Below are 12,926 nucleotides of genomic sequence, written 5' to 3' on the forward strand. Positions count from 1 at the left end.
GAAGTAAACATAACTGGTTTCAAAGGTATTTTGCCCTGGATTTTCAGCCTCCAATTTCAAGCTTGTTGTAATCAAACTCCTTTCCTCTGATTAAAAAATGGTTGCACCAAACATCAGCTATTGGAAATAAAGAATTAAAAAAAAAAAAAAAAAAAAAAAACGGTATATTATATGGTTCTTGACAGATCCAGTTATACCACACTTGAGCCATAAGCCCCCATTTACTGGACATCTTGTGGAGTCACGTCACATGTTTCACCTGCCTAAGACATCTTACAGACCTTTACCAAATACCAAAGTTCTCAAAACATGTCTCATGGGGCCAAAAGATGCAAAATGGTCCATAAATCCTCTTAGTAAATCTGCTCCATAATGTCTTAAGGAGGTAAGGCTAACGCTGCAGAAACCCAAGAGCTTGCCTCTACGTTTGTGGAACATTTTGGCAGAGAAAGGGTTACCCATTAGGTCTCTGGCCTACTGATGTATGGCTGAATAAACAGGATGGCACCAACGCATTAAGTAGGGGGAAAAACATCCTTCCATTCTTTTTAAGAAATAGACTCTATTCACTTCTCCCTTCCCTATGCCTCCAACACCCGCTTCTTCTTCCTTCTCCAGTTCACCTCCCCCACCACCCCTGTACCAGACTGGCCTCAAGTAGGCAAGCCATGATCCAGAAGTAATGGTTGCCATGGCAACTGTGTTTACAAAAGGGAGGCAGAGATAATGCCCAAGCCTTTCTAAATCACTGGAGCCAAATGTCGTTCCTCCCCCCACCCCCCCTCCCAAACAGCTGACATGCTAATGAAAAATTGTAGAGAGGGGTGAAGCAAAAGAGAGCTGATTGCACAGAAAATCGAAGACACCGAACTGTATAACGAAGGGGGAGACTTTTAATATGACTTTACTATAATGCTGGGGATGCTGCATTCGTCCTTTTTCATGCTGCATTCCCATTGACGTCCTAAGACAAAGTGGGTTTCCAGATAGAGTTGCTCTAAATGTCAAAACGAAATAACTACTGGGGTTCAAAATTTACGGTTTGATAATACACCATTCATGACTCGTTTGGTCTCACATGCCTCCTTTCAGATGCCACTGTTTTCTTCACTAGCTCAGCCAAATCAATTCTCGCTAACAGAAGCATGCCAGGAAACCCTTCACTTCTCAGTTTTGAGCCTACCCTCAGTCAGACATTGACACAAAGTCATAAACAAACAAGGGGCAAGAATCGCCAGCTTCATATACCATATGTGGGGATTTAAACCTTTGGGTGCCAATGGACGTAGGTACTACATAAAGGGGTCCAGTGCTCCAGGTGCTATGTCATAATCTAATTGCTCTTTTTTGATGGCGAGGTTGCGTTCTGCGCTTACAGGAATAGGAACAGAAGAGGGTGACTCCTCTCCCATTCCGTCATCAGTGACGGGGCAATAACGTGATAAGAGAATCGGTCATGTCATCGCGAGGGCTGGAGGGGCCGTGGCATTCTGGTGCCGTGGCCCCTGGCTCTCAAAGGGTTAAAGGTCACTGTCCAGCTGCAGTGCTATGCAACGTCCCCTGCAAAATGGGGATCGAAATGTATTGGTACTGACTATCATTAAATTACTGACCAGCCTTTCCTGTGTCAGAGGTTTGTTCGTGATGATATTATTGCCATTACCACATTGACTTCAAAAATAGATCCTAAAGAGCGCTACTTTAGTTACGAAACAAGTAAACCTTGAAAACAGAAATGTTTAAAGGCAGAGGGGTCTATATACTGTATCAAGGTGATTTCAGCGCAAAACCTGGGCACTTTCATCAGGCACTTATGTATAGAAGTACTTACGCCCAATATTACCCCATCTGCCCCAGTTTGCACCTTGGGGAGTGTCAGTAGGAGGAGTTGGGGAGGAGTTATACAGGGAATATATTATAAGATGTACAGTATGACATCCTGCGTCTCTGTGTACCATTCGTTTTCCCTTTCATTTCCCCCCCAAAAAATCTGCCATATCTTAATTCTATTAACTCTATTAAGAAAAACATATGCCTCAACTTTTTACCAAAAAACGGAACAGTGCCTCTAAACACCTTTCTCTAAGTTAATGCATAGACTCTCAAGCATTATAAAGTAATTACAGTATGTTGGACAGGGCTGTGCAGAAAATGCTGGAATTAAATTATTTCACCTGGATCCAACTAGACATATACATTTAAGAAATTGATATTCTCGCTGTTTATCTTGCACATTAGGGGATTATTCCTTATTAATAATAATAATAGCATGTTCTTGTATAGCGCTGCTAGTTTTACGTAGCGCTTTACAGAGACATTTTGCAGCACAGGTCCCTGCCCCGTAGATCTTACAATCTATGTTTTTTTTGCCTGAGGCACAGGGAGATAAAGTGACTTGCCCAAGGTCACAAGGAGCCGACACCAGGAATTGAACCAGGTTCCCCTGCTGCAAACTCAGTCACTGTCTTTACTCACCGAGCCACTCCTAAAGCTGCAATAGTGTTGGGGCACTATGGAACAAAAACTCCCATTGGCGTCACTGACTACAAAGACTACCAAGCAATCTCTGTCTATAACTGAAAGGTAAAACAAGTGTCACTGTATGGAATACAGGGAAGACAAAGCACGCAGTAGTGCTGGTTACTCAACGCTAACAGCACACAATGTTTACAGTGTTATTATCAAGAGACTCAAACACATTTACATAAGCACAACAAGTAGGTAACATCCCTTAAATGTTAGTTTGAAGAGTCACCTCTGGGTTGAGGAAGTATAGAGTAAGCTAACCATTTAATTACATTTTTTTTGGGGGGGGGGGGGGGGGGGGTCCAATCATTTTCAAAGTCAAAAGTCTGTTGAATGGGGGAGGGGGAAGCTTGCATCCTACTGAGCAGAAGGTGCTTCTGGCAGCCTGTTGTGGGCCCAGCAGAGGAAGGGGCCCAGCTGGTCGATTGTGGAATTTGGGCCCCACTTCTGGGTTAATCGGGCCAGCCCCCCTCCACCGTCAGCCCGGGACAGTTGTCCCTGCTCTCCCCCACCCTGCCATTGGTCCTGCTGCTTAATCCTAGATCAAGGAAGATGCAGAATTACAGAATTACTGAAAAATCAGGAAAAAGACAGCTGTTTTCTCTTTTTGGATGCATCAGATCCAACTTGGCCACCACTTCGGTATTGTGAAGCTGCTGGTGGTTGGAAAATCAGAAAAAAAAGGTGACAATAGTACCAATAAGTGTGTTTGCATGTCTTCTACATGTCCACAAACCGGTTTCATTCCCCCTTTTGTCATGTCATACAGTGGTTGAGCTGCAGGTTCATGGACCTGTTGAAGGCATGCAAACACCCTCATGGGTATTTTATCTCTGCTGCACATTGTACAATGGACTAATTTGGTCACTTTTTACCCACTATAACCTAGTGAGTCTAGTTTCGAAAAGGTTGAAATACCTGTCTTTGATTGGGTATTCTTGTTCTGTATCTTCCTTGACCCAGGTTTAACTATATAAGCTGTATAATGCAGCATCAAAAAATCCAGTGAATCTATGTAATAAAATAAGTAGAATGCTAGAAAGCATGTTGAATGTATATGCATGTATAATGTATAAACATGCAAACACACTCATGGGAATGGTATCTTTACTTTCTTTTATACTGACAGGACAAGTTCAACTGTATAATCTAGTTGGACTGAGGCAGGGGTCTGCAACCTTTCAAGGAAGAGCCTTTTTTATTTACCAAAATATTTTGAGAGCCTCAACACATGAATGAAAATGAATACACCTGCACAAACACATACATACTGTACATACAGTAAATACTCAGTCCAAGAATTTTACTTTGGGGCGCGGTGAGAGGCCTGCTCTGATCCCTGTTGCTAGAGTGGCCATGCGGGTGGATGCGGAAGTTGGACCTGGCTTCCGGATGGGCCCATCTTCCAGCACCCCGTGCTGACAAGGTAAGCAGGAAGGGGAGGGAGGGATTGGCGCCAGCAGCCATAACATCGAAGTGTGGCTCAACCTCTGGCCGATCCCAACTTCCAGCACCGGCCAGGCCCCCGGACAGAGTCACGTGTATTTACTCAACGAGCCACGGGTTGCAGACCCCTGGTCTGAGGGAAGAATACACATCCTTGTAATATTGAAAAGTTATCATATTTATTTATTTATAAAATGTTTTCACAACACTTTGAGAGTGACCAAGAGGTCACAACAGTCCCTTAACCTATATATGTATACGTATACATTTATGTACTCTCCTTATTTTTGACCTTGAGTGCAGAGGTTAAAGGACTGTTATGACCTCTTGGTCACTCTCAAAGTGTTGTGTATGCGTATTTTTCCCTTTTGCCCCTGGTCATTTCATATTGTTCTCCTTTGGTTGAGCGGTCCGTCACCACGTAGCAGTTATAAAATGTTTTACCAGGAAGTAATACATTGAGAATTGCCTCTCGGTTTCAAGTATGTCATAGACAGTACAGTTGAGAGAAAATTAAGTCATATAAGAATAGGTTCAGAAGCTAAGCAAACACTTTAACATTCATTGTTTCAATTTGCATTATAGGACTAATGCTTCAACGCCACCATCCTTCCTCCGTTAGAAACACAACTGAGTCTTAAGATCGCATGGAACCAAAGCACCGATGAAGGAGAACAGAACATTATACACCAAAATATGCATCTACTGACTATATTATTACCATGCACAGTACAGATATGGCTACTTTAAGTGCACATTAAAGATAGTGAAAGTATAATGCATGAATTTAAACAAAAATATATTTTTTCCAGTGATACAAACATTGCTGTCTAGAGAAAGTCAGACCTGGTAGACCACAGAAAGGAACCTTTAGAAGAAGCAGGTTACATTTTTACGGCTTTAACGAATATTGAAGTCTGACTCTGTTTTCAGTTACTTTCATATGACTACAAACTCCAGTTTCAAAGCATCCAATGAGCCAGTGCTCACTATTCAAAATACACAATGTGGCTTTTGGAAAATATTATATCACTAGCTGAGAGACCCGGCGCTGCCCGGGACCAAAACCTCCTGCTCCCTCCTCTCTCCACGTCCCTCTCCGCCTCCCCCCTCCCACCCTGCGCAGCTCCAGTCCTCCCCCCCCCTACACAGCTCCGGCCGTGCCCCCCCCTGCGCCGCTCCGGTCACTGTTCCCCCCCCCGAGCAGCTCTGTTCCCCCCCTGCGCAGCACACAGTGAGACACACACGCACACACACACACAGCGAGACACACACGCACACACAGTGAGACACACACGCACACACACACACAGCGAGACACACACGCACACACACACACAGCGAGACACACACGCACACACACAGCGAGACACACACGCACACACACAGTTAGACACACGCGCACACACACAGTGAGACACGCGCACACACACACACACACACACAGTGAGACGCATGCACACACACACACGCACACAGTGAGACACACGCACACACACATGCACACAGTGAGACACACACACACACACAGTGAGACACACGCACATACACACACACACACACACACAGTGAAACACACGCACACACACACACACACTATGACACACACACACATACTGTGACACACACACACATACTGTGACACACACATATACTGTGACACACACACACATACTGTGACACACATACTGTGACACACACACACATACTGTGACACACACACATACTGTGACACACACATACGGTGACACACACACACATACTGTGACACACACACACACATACTGACACACGCACACACACACTGTGACACACACACACACATACTGTGACACACACACAGTGACAGACACAAACACACAGTGACAGACACACACACACAGTGACACACACACACAGTGACACACACACACACAGTGACACACACACAGTGACACACACACATACAGAGACACGCACACATACAGTGACACGCACACATACAGTGACACGCACAAATACACACACACTGTGAGACACGCACACACACACACTGTGACACACACACACACAGTGACACACACACAGTGACACACACACAGTGACACACACACAGTGACACACACACAATCAGTGACACACACACAATCAGTGACACACACACATACAGTGACACACATACACACACACTGTGAGACACGCACACACACACACACTGTGAGACACATGTCCTCGGGCACCAAAAACAACTGCAGTGAGGATGCCGCAGCCTCGCCCCCCCCACCAGGTGATACCAGTCCCTTCCGTCCATTCTCTGAGCTCCCACCGGTCCAGAAGGTGCCTCTCTCCAATCCGGGCGCTCCGCCCGGTCGGTCCCGGGCATGGGGGGCAACGCAGGCCGCCGTACGACCCGGAGCATGCACGAGCCGGCGTCGGTAGGACGGTGAGCCGCCCGAGGAGCGGGAGCAGCCGCGGTCCCGGGCGTGGGGGGCAGAGCATGCAGCGCAGTCCGCCGGGCGCATGGCGCTCCGGAGCATGCGCGAGCCGGCGTCGGGAGGACAGTGAGCCGCCTGAGGAGCGGGAGCAGCCGCGCGTGCGTGCACCGCCAGGCCGCTGGACGGCTCGGAACACGCAGTGACAGGGGGGCACCGGGGAAAGGGAGGGGGGACCGACACAGGGGGCAGTGGGGGGGGAGTGACACCTGGGGGCAGGGTGGGCAATACCCGGTGGGGGTGATACCCGGGGGCAGGGGGACTCAGCGGGAGACAGAACAGGAGGGAGAGGGAGAAGAAGAGAATGGCCGGGCGGCGGTGCGAGGAGGAGGGCCGGTTGAGGCCACAGAAGCAAGCCAATTAGAGGGGGGCGGCCACTGAGCAATCTGAATGGCCAGAGGCTGAGTGACAGACCAATCAGATTGCCCCTAGACACAGGGACATACAACGGTTTCAAAAATATAGATATAGATTGAGAAAGGACATAAAGCAAAAAATACACATTTGCTGTCTTAGGCCACATGTACATTTTGATGCCTCTTTAAAGTGCGTGAGTTGGTATTTTGAGATGAAAGAGGAAGTTTTATGCTTTACAATTAAATAGATTTGTTATTGTTAGTGTGCTTTACAATTGATACACTGCCAAGTTTATCTGCCTCTGTGTTTCCTGAAAGGAAGTGATGTTATGTTTCTTGTTCCTTTACATGGGATCTTGAGGGAGGCAAAGAATTCCATTGTTCTACAGCAGTGTTTTTCATGCAACTATTATCACTGATTGTGGCAAGGGGTGGAGGAATGCACTTACTGAACATACATTCATACTATACAGCTATTGTGAAACAGTTATAGGAGAACATTTCCAACATGCCTGCGGAAATGTATTAACTGAAAGAGCTGCAGATACTCAGATAATGCAGTAGGATGCAACATTTAGACACATTTTATTAAGGGCACTTGTAAGGTGTAGAGTAGGCGCTAAGGATAATTGAAGTAAAATGTCAACACAGCTTTTGGCAGGAACTGAGAAAGCTTCTCAACACTCTCATGGGAATGGCCCTCAGTGCTACAGGAACACTCTCATGGGAATGGCCCTCAGTGCTACAGGAACACTCTCATGGGAATGGCCCTCTGTGCTACAGGAACACTCTCATGGGAATGGCCCTCAGTGCTACAGGAACACTCTCATGGGAATGGCCCTCAGTGCTACAGGAACACTCTCATGGGAATGGCCCTCTGTGCTACAGGAACACTCTCATGGGTATGGCCCTCAGTGCTACAGGAACACTCTCATGGGAATGGCCCTCTGTGCTACAGGAACACTCTCATGGGTATGGCCCTCAGTGCTACAGGAACACTCTCATGGGAATGGCCCTCTGTGCTACAGGAACAATCCCTCAAGGAACAGTTTATCATGACTTCCCTCCACCCCTTCTCCCCCCCTTTTTTTTAAGCCCACACAGCCGCTAAATGTGACACAGATTTTGTAATGCCTGACATCTAATCAACAGAAGGTCTGAAGTCATCAACCAATTTCATATAGATCTTTTTAATGGCTGTAACAGGATAGTTGTTACTCCTTCAATGCAAAATTGGTAACCCGGAAACAAGTCATAATTCATCTTGCAAAGATAAAGAATCAATGAGTGTATCTGCATACAGTATCTTCCACATGCCCCTCAAGTCTGCTTAATTCACCCTCGTCACATATCACAAAACGATTAAACTGCTGACAAGCATTCTGGGTAATATGTAAATAAGCATATGACAACTGATCAGGTTTTCAACCAGTAGGCTGTCTTTGACTTGAATAAACTGTATGTGAAGTTTAAACTAGTGCAGAGAGCATGTGATGGATGATCAAGACTAATCTATATGATAACCCACAGAGTGTGCTAATTTGTGTTAATTTGATGTGTGACCAGATGAAGTCTTGTATGGAGCTTAAGCAAATGCAGAGAGCATGTGATGTATAAACAAGTCTCTAATCTATATGTTAACCCATAGAGGGTACTGCACCTTGCTCATTTGATCTGATACCACACAGCTTCACTGTGGCAGTTGTGTAATTAGCACATGTATACGAACCACACGTGTGATACCTTCACAATACTAGACCGGCATTCTATCGTGAGATATTTTAATCATTTATTTATTCATTCACATTATATGCACTCAGACAAGTGTAATAATAAAATGTTATTGTTTTTTGGATTTTACCCCTCAACAAATAAATCCTGTATACTCAGTATTTGTTTGGAACATCTATGCTTACTATCATTATCATTAGAGGTAGAGTGCAAGCATTGGGGTTTCTTCTCATGATCTCTCTTTGATCATTGCTTTGTATTGCTGTCGCATATTCCCCATGCACCCCTTATTGTACAACATATATAGTGTCTAAAGCAGCATGCATTGGCTTAAGGGTTTCCATGTAATGTGAACTTGAGACAAAAGGTGGCACTGTGTGCTCATTTGCATGTAATTTCCCAGAATCCCTTGCTGCAGTGGAAGCTAGGTGATAATGGCGAAAAGCAGGGTTGCAGACCTGCACATCCATCATGGAAAAATGAAATATCACATCAGTAGTTTACCATGTCCTCTGCATCTCCCCCAAAACTGGTTTGGCGACTTATAATCACAAGAACAGACAAGCATTATAGGTAACAAGCAAAGGAACACTCTAAAGACACTAGTTTTAAGCCTCCCATAATTTCTACAAATAAGCTTCCTAGAGCTATTACATGCTGCATTAAAAGCCTGCACTACCAAACCTGGAAGAATGACAAGCAGAAACACAATTCAAAGACAGCTTCTGCATGGTGAGGCCAGTGGTGGTTACATACCAAACACAATAAGGTTGTAGAGGGTAAAAAAAAATCCCACTCCGCACCAGGTACAGCAAAGATTTAAAGGAAAAGTGAATGTCCTCCACAAATCTCCTTTATTTTGGGGACTTCTACTGTATAAGACATGAAGAGCTCTATAGAAGCATCCCTAGTTAAAACGGATACTGTTAATATGGACTATGGACTTACAGTCAATGTCACTGTATGTTTTAATATATGTGCCACATGGTTTTTTTACAGTGGTATCTATTGATACCAGACGGGGAGTGTTCTGTCTCCAGTTCAGTATTCTTCCTGCTTCTGCCTGTTGCCTTAGCAACCCTATTTCCCCACCCCTGGGGCTTTGGTACTTTCCTTTCACCCTGTCTCTTGGTGCAGTCCAAGCTGTTTCCCTCTGGGACTGTGTTCAGTTCCTTCCTTTCACAGCTTGCTTCCCTCTGCATAGCTTCTCCCCACTGCTCTCCCCGTGAGAGAACTTTGTTTCTTACCTATTCCTTATTTTTTATGCATTCCCAAAACCTTTTCCCCCTTTTATTTCTGTTTATGTTCTTACAATAAAAACATCAGAAATTCAAGAAGACTCCATTTTGTATAGAAGAAAGAATTAGGTTAATTGCCTCTCTCAACTTATTAAGCCACAGTAAACCTGGGACAGAACAGGTACAAAGCCAAAAAGTAACATATTCAGTGTGCTGATTTGTATGTTATTACCAAGAATGTTCAGTTGAATCATCATATGACATGACAATGGGTTACATGAGTTATCTTTTGAGACTTTACTGTACCAGTGGCACTTTTTATTTTTGAAACTCACCATAACCTTCTTGCATCTGTTATGCTTCAGTACCACTATCAGTTTCTAATTGCTGCATTACGCAGCCACACTCAGACTCTACAAGACCAGTGTTTTAGGCAAGGTTGTAGTATCTATAGAGCTTTCTTAAACCAAACTTTGCACTAAAAATACGGTCAGACAGCAGGTTTATTGTCCTGCTGAGCATTCTCTGCCCGGTACCGCTTGTCCATCAACAGAGCAGCAAAAGCAACCACGGTTCCTCAAAATCCATGGGTAAATTCATGTGTTCTTAAACTGCATACTGATTTGCACCTGATCCATGTAGAGACACAATTAGGAAGCCTTCGTAAATAAAGAACAACCATTAAAACAACTGTAAATTGGACGCAAATGCAAGACAGGTGCCATTTAATGGTACCCCCATGCAGAACCCGTTTTCATAAATTAGGAATAGATGTATTGTCAACTTTATGTCCCAGATCCACAAAGGGTGCTAAGCTTTAGCATTAAACTTTGCATATTACATTATGGGTTTTGTGCCCTTTTTTTCTTTTTATTCTCTGTAGTTTCCTTTGGACCCAAGGGTTGGATCCATCTTCGAGGAGCTGCATTACCCATTTGTGAATTGGACTGGACACTTACTTTTACACATGGTATTTGTATGTGTTTTTAATCTGTGACAGTATAATCATTACTGCAATATAGGGCATGAGCGCTAGCTGATTTATCTACTTAAGAGTGATCAAGCTGACTCCAACAGAATTTAACTTTGGGACTTGGGTTTATTATATCAGCTTACTGTACTGTTTCACTTAATTTTTCTTGATCTGGGCCTAAATTCTGAATCTAACGATTCGCAAACCTCCCATTTGTATCCATATCTCCACTGTCGTTAGCCAACTCTAAAATCAGCCCCAAAGTCTCCCAGTGGAAAAACTGGTGTAAAAGAAAATCAGATTTATCAAGGGAAACAACAAAAATAAAAATAAAAACTCCATTGCTTTCTTGCATGTTTTGTACTTTAAATAAATCTGGCGCTATTTTTGCATCACTTTTTCCTGATTTGGAAACTGAGAGAATTTAAAGCATAACCTTGTAAATCTCATGTTTAATACTTTTGCAGTGAAAGGGTTAATCTCCTCCACATGCCTTCTTTTTTCTGCCCTTCATAGGGAAAAAAGACATGCGCCCCCTTTAAGGTGACAGAGAAAACCAATGCAGAAAACCGTGAAGTAAAAGTGACACAAGTCGCACACTTTTGTAATACATGGACCGACACCAATATGCAAATATAACTCTGCCCTAACTCCTCCCACTTGCTCCATCAAACCCTCATCTTGCAGATGCAGATGCACCCCGAAATGGCGCAACTAAGATTAATACGCTGCATGACACAGATATATGCAGCTGAATCTCATAATAATGCGGTCCTCGGGGTCCACCCAATACGACCGCGTTATAACCAGGGTCGAGATTTTTTTAAAAATGGCCGTCGCAATTACGGGTTCCACATCAGCCGGAGGGGGAGAGCTGGGATAACTCTCCCAGCTCTCCCTGAAGCCGGCGTCACAGCGACAGCCACTCCCACCCCCACCCCCAACGCAGCACCTACCCGCAGCAGTAGCTGATCTGTGCAGAGAAGCTGTGAGTCAGCAAGAGGGAGGGGATGGGGGGAGGATCTCACAGAGTCAGGAGAAGCCGGGCAGGAACCAGCTCCCTTCTCTTCTCCCCCCCAGCGGAGGTACATGGAGGGAGAGGTGTGTGTATGTGTGTGTGTGTGTGTGTGTGTGTGTGTGTATGTGTGTGTGTAACAGTGACAGACTGAGGGGACAGTGTGTGTGTGTGTGTGTGTGTGTGTGTGTGTGTGTGTGTGTGTGTGTGTGTGTGTGTGTGTGTGTGTGTGTGTGTGTGTGTGTGTGTGGTGATGTGCAGGAAGAGGGGTTGTGATGGGCAGGGATATGTTATGTGCAGGAAAGGGGGATGTAATGGGCAGGGGAGATGGGATGTGATGCGCAGGGGGGCAACGTGTAGGCTGGGGGGTGATGTGCAGGCAGGGGGATGTGATGTGCAGGAAGGGGGGATGTGATGTGCAGGAAAAGGGGATGTGATGGGCAGGGGGGGTGGGATGTTATGTGCAGGGGGGTGATGTGCAGGCTTGGGGGGGTGATGTGCAGGAAGGGGAGATATGATGTGCAGGAAGGTGGGATTTGATGTTCAGGAAGGGGGGGGGTGATGTGCAGGCAGGGGGATGTCATGTGCAGGAAGGGGGGATGTGATGGGCAGGAAAGGGGGATCTGATGTGCAGGGACATTGTGGGATGTGATGTGCAGGAAGGGGGGCTGTGATGAGCAGCAGGGGTGGTATGTGCAGGAAGGGGTATGTGATGTGCTGGAAGGGGGATGTGATGTGATGGGCAGGGGGGATGTGATGTGATGTGGAGGGGGTGATGTGCAGTCTGGGGGGGTGATGTGCAGGCAGGGGGATGTGATGTGCAGGAAGGGGGGATGTGATGGGCAGGGTGGGATGGGATGTGATGTGCAGGGGGGTGATGTGCAGGCGGGGGGTGATGTGCATGAAGGGGGGATGTGATGGGCATGGGGGATGGGATGTGATGTGCAGAGGAGTATTGTGTGTAAGTGTGTGTGTGTTTACGTCGTACGTACGTACATACGTTAGTAATAAAGCTTTAAAATAAAATAAAAATTTTTTTTTGTAATTTTGCTTTTTAAAAACGGGCGCCACGCTCATACCGCATTATAAGCGGATCCGCATTTTAGCAGATTGCGCTATAATGGGGTTGAGCTGTATCCGCGCGAGTTTGACAAAAGAACGACTTTGCGC

General features: G+C 45.4%; 1 protein-coding gene across 2 annotated transcripts in view; it reads right to left on the bottom strand.

The window, feature by feature from the left end:
• The window catches only part of LOC142497514 (BAR/IMD domain-containing adapter protein 2-like), a 72,057-nt gene that overhangs the window by 16,648 nt on the left and 42,483 nt on the right, over positions 1-12,926 (bottom strand). The gene's annotated exons all lie outside the window — the stretch shown is intronic.

This window comes from Ascaphus truei, chromosome 6, assembly GCF_040206685.1.
Source record: "Ascaphus truei isolate aAscTru1 chromosome 6, aAscTru1.hap1, whole genome shotgun sequence".
NCBI lineage: Eukaryota > Metazoa > Chordata > Amphibia > Anura > Ascaphidae > Ascaphus > Ascaphus truei.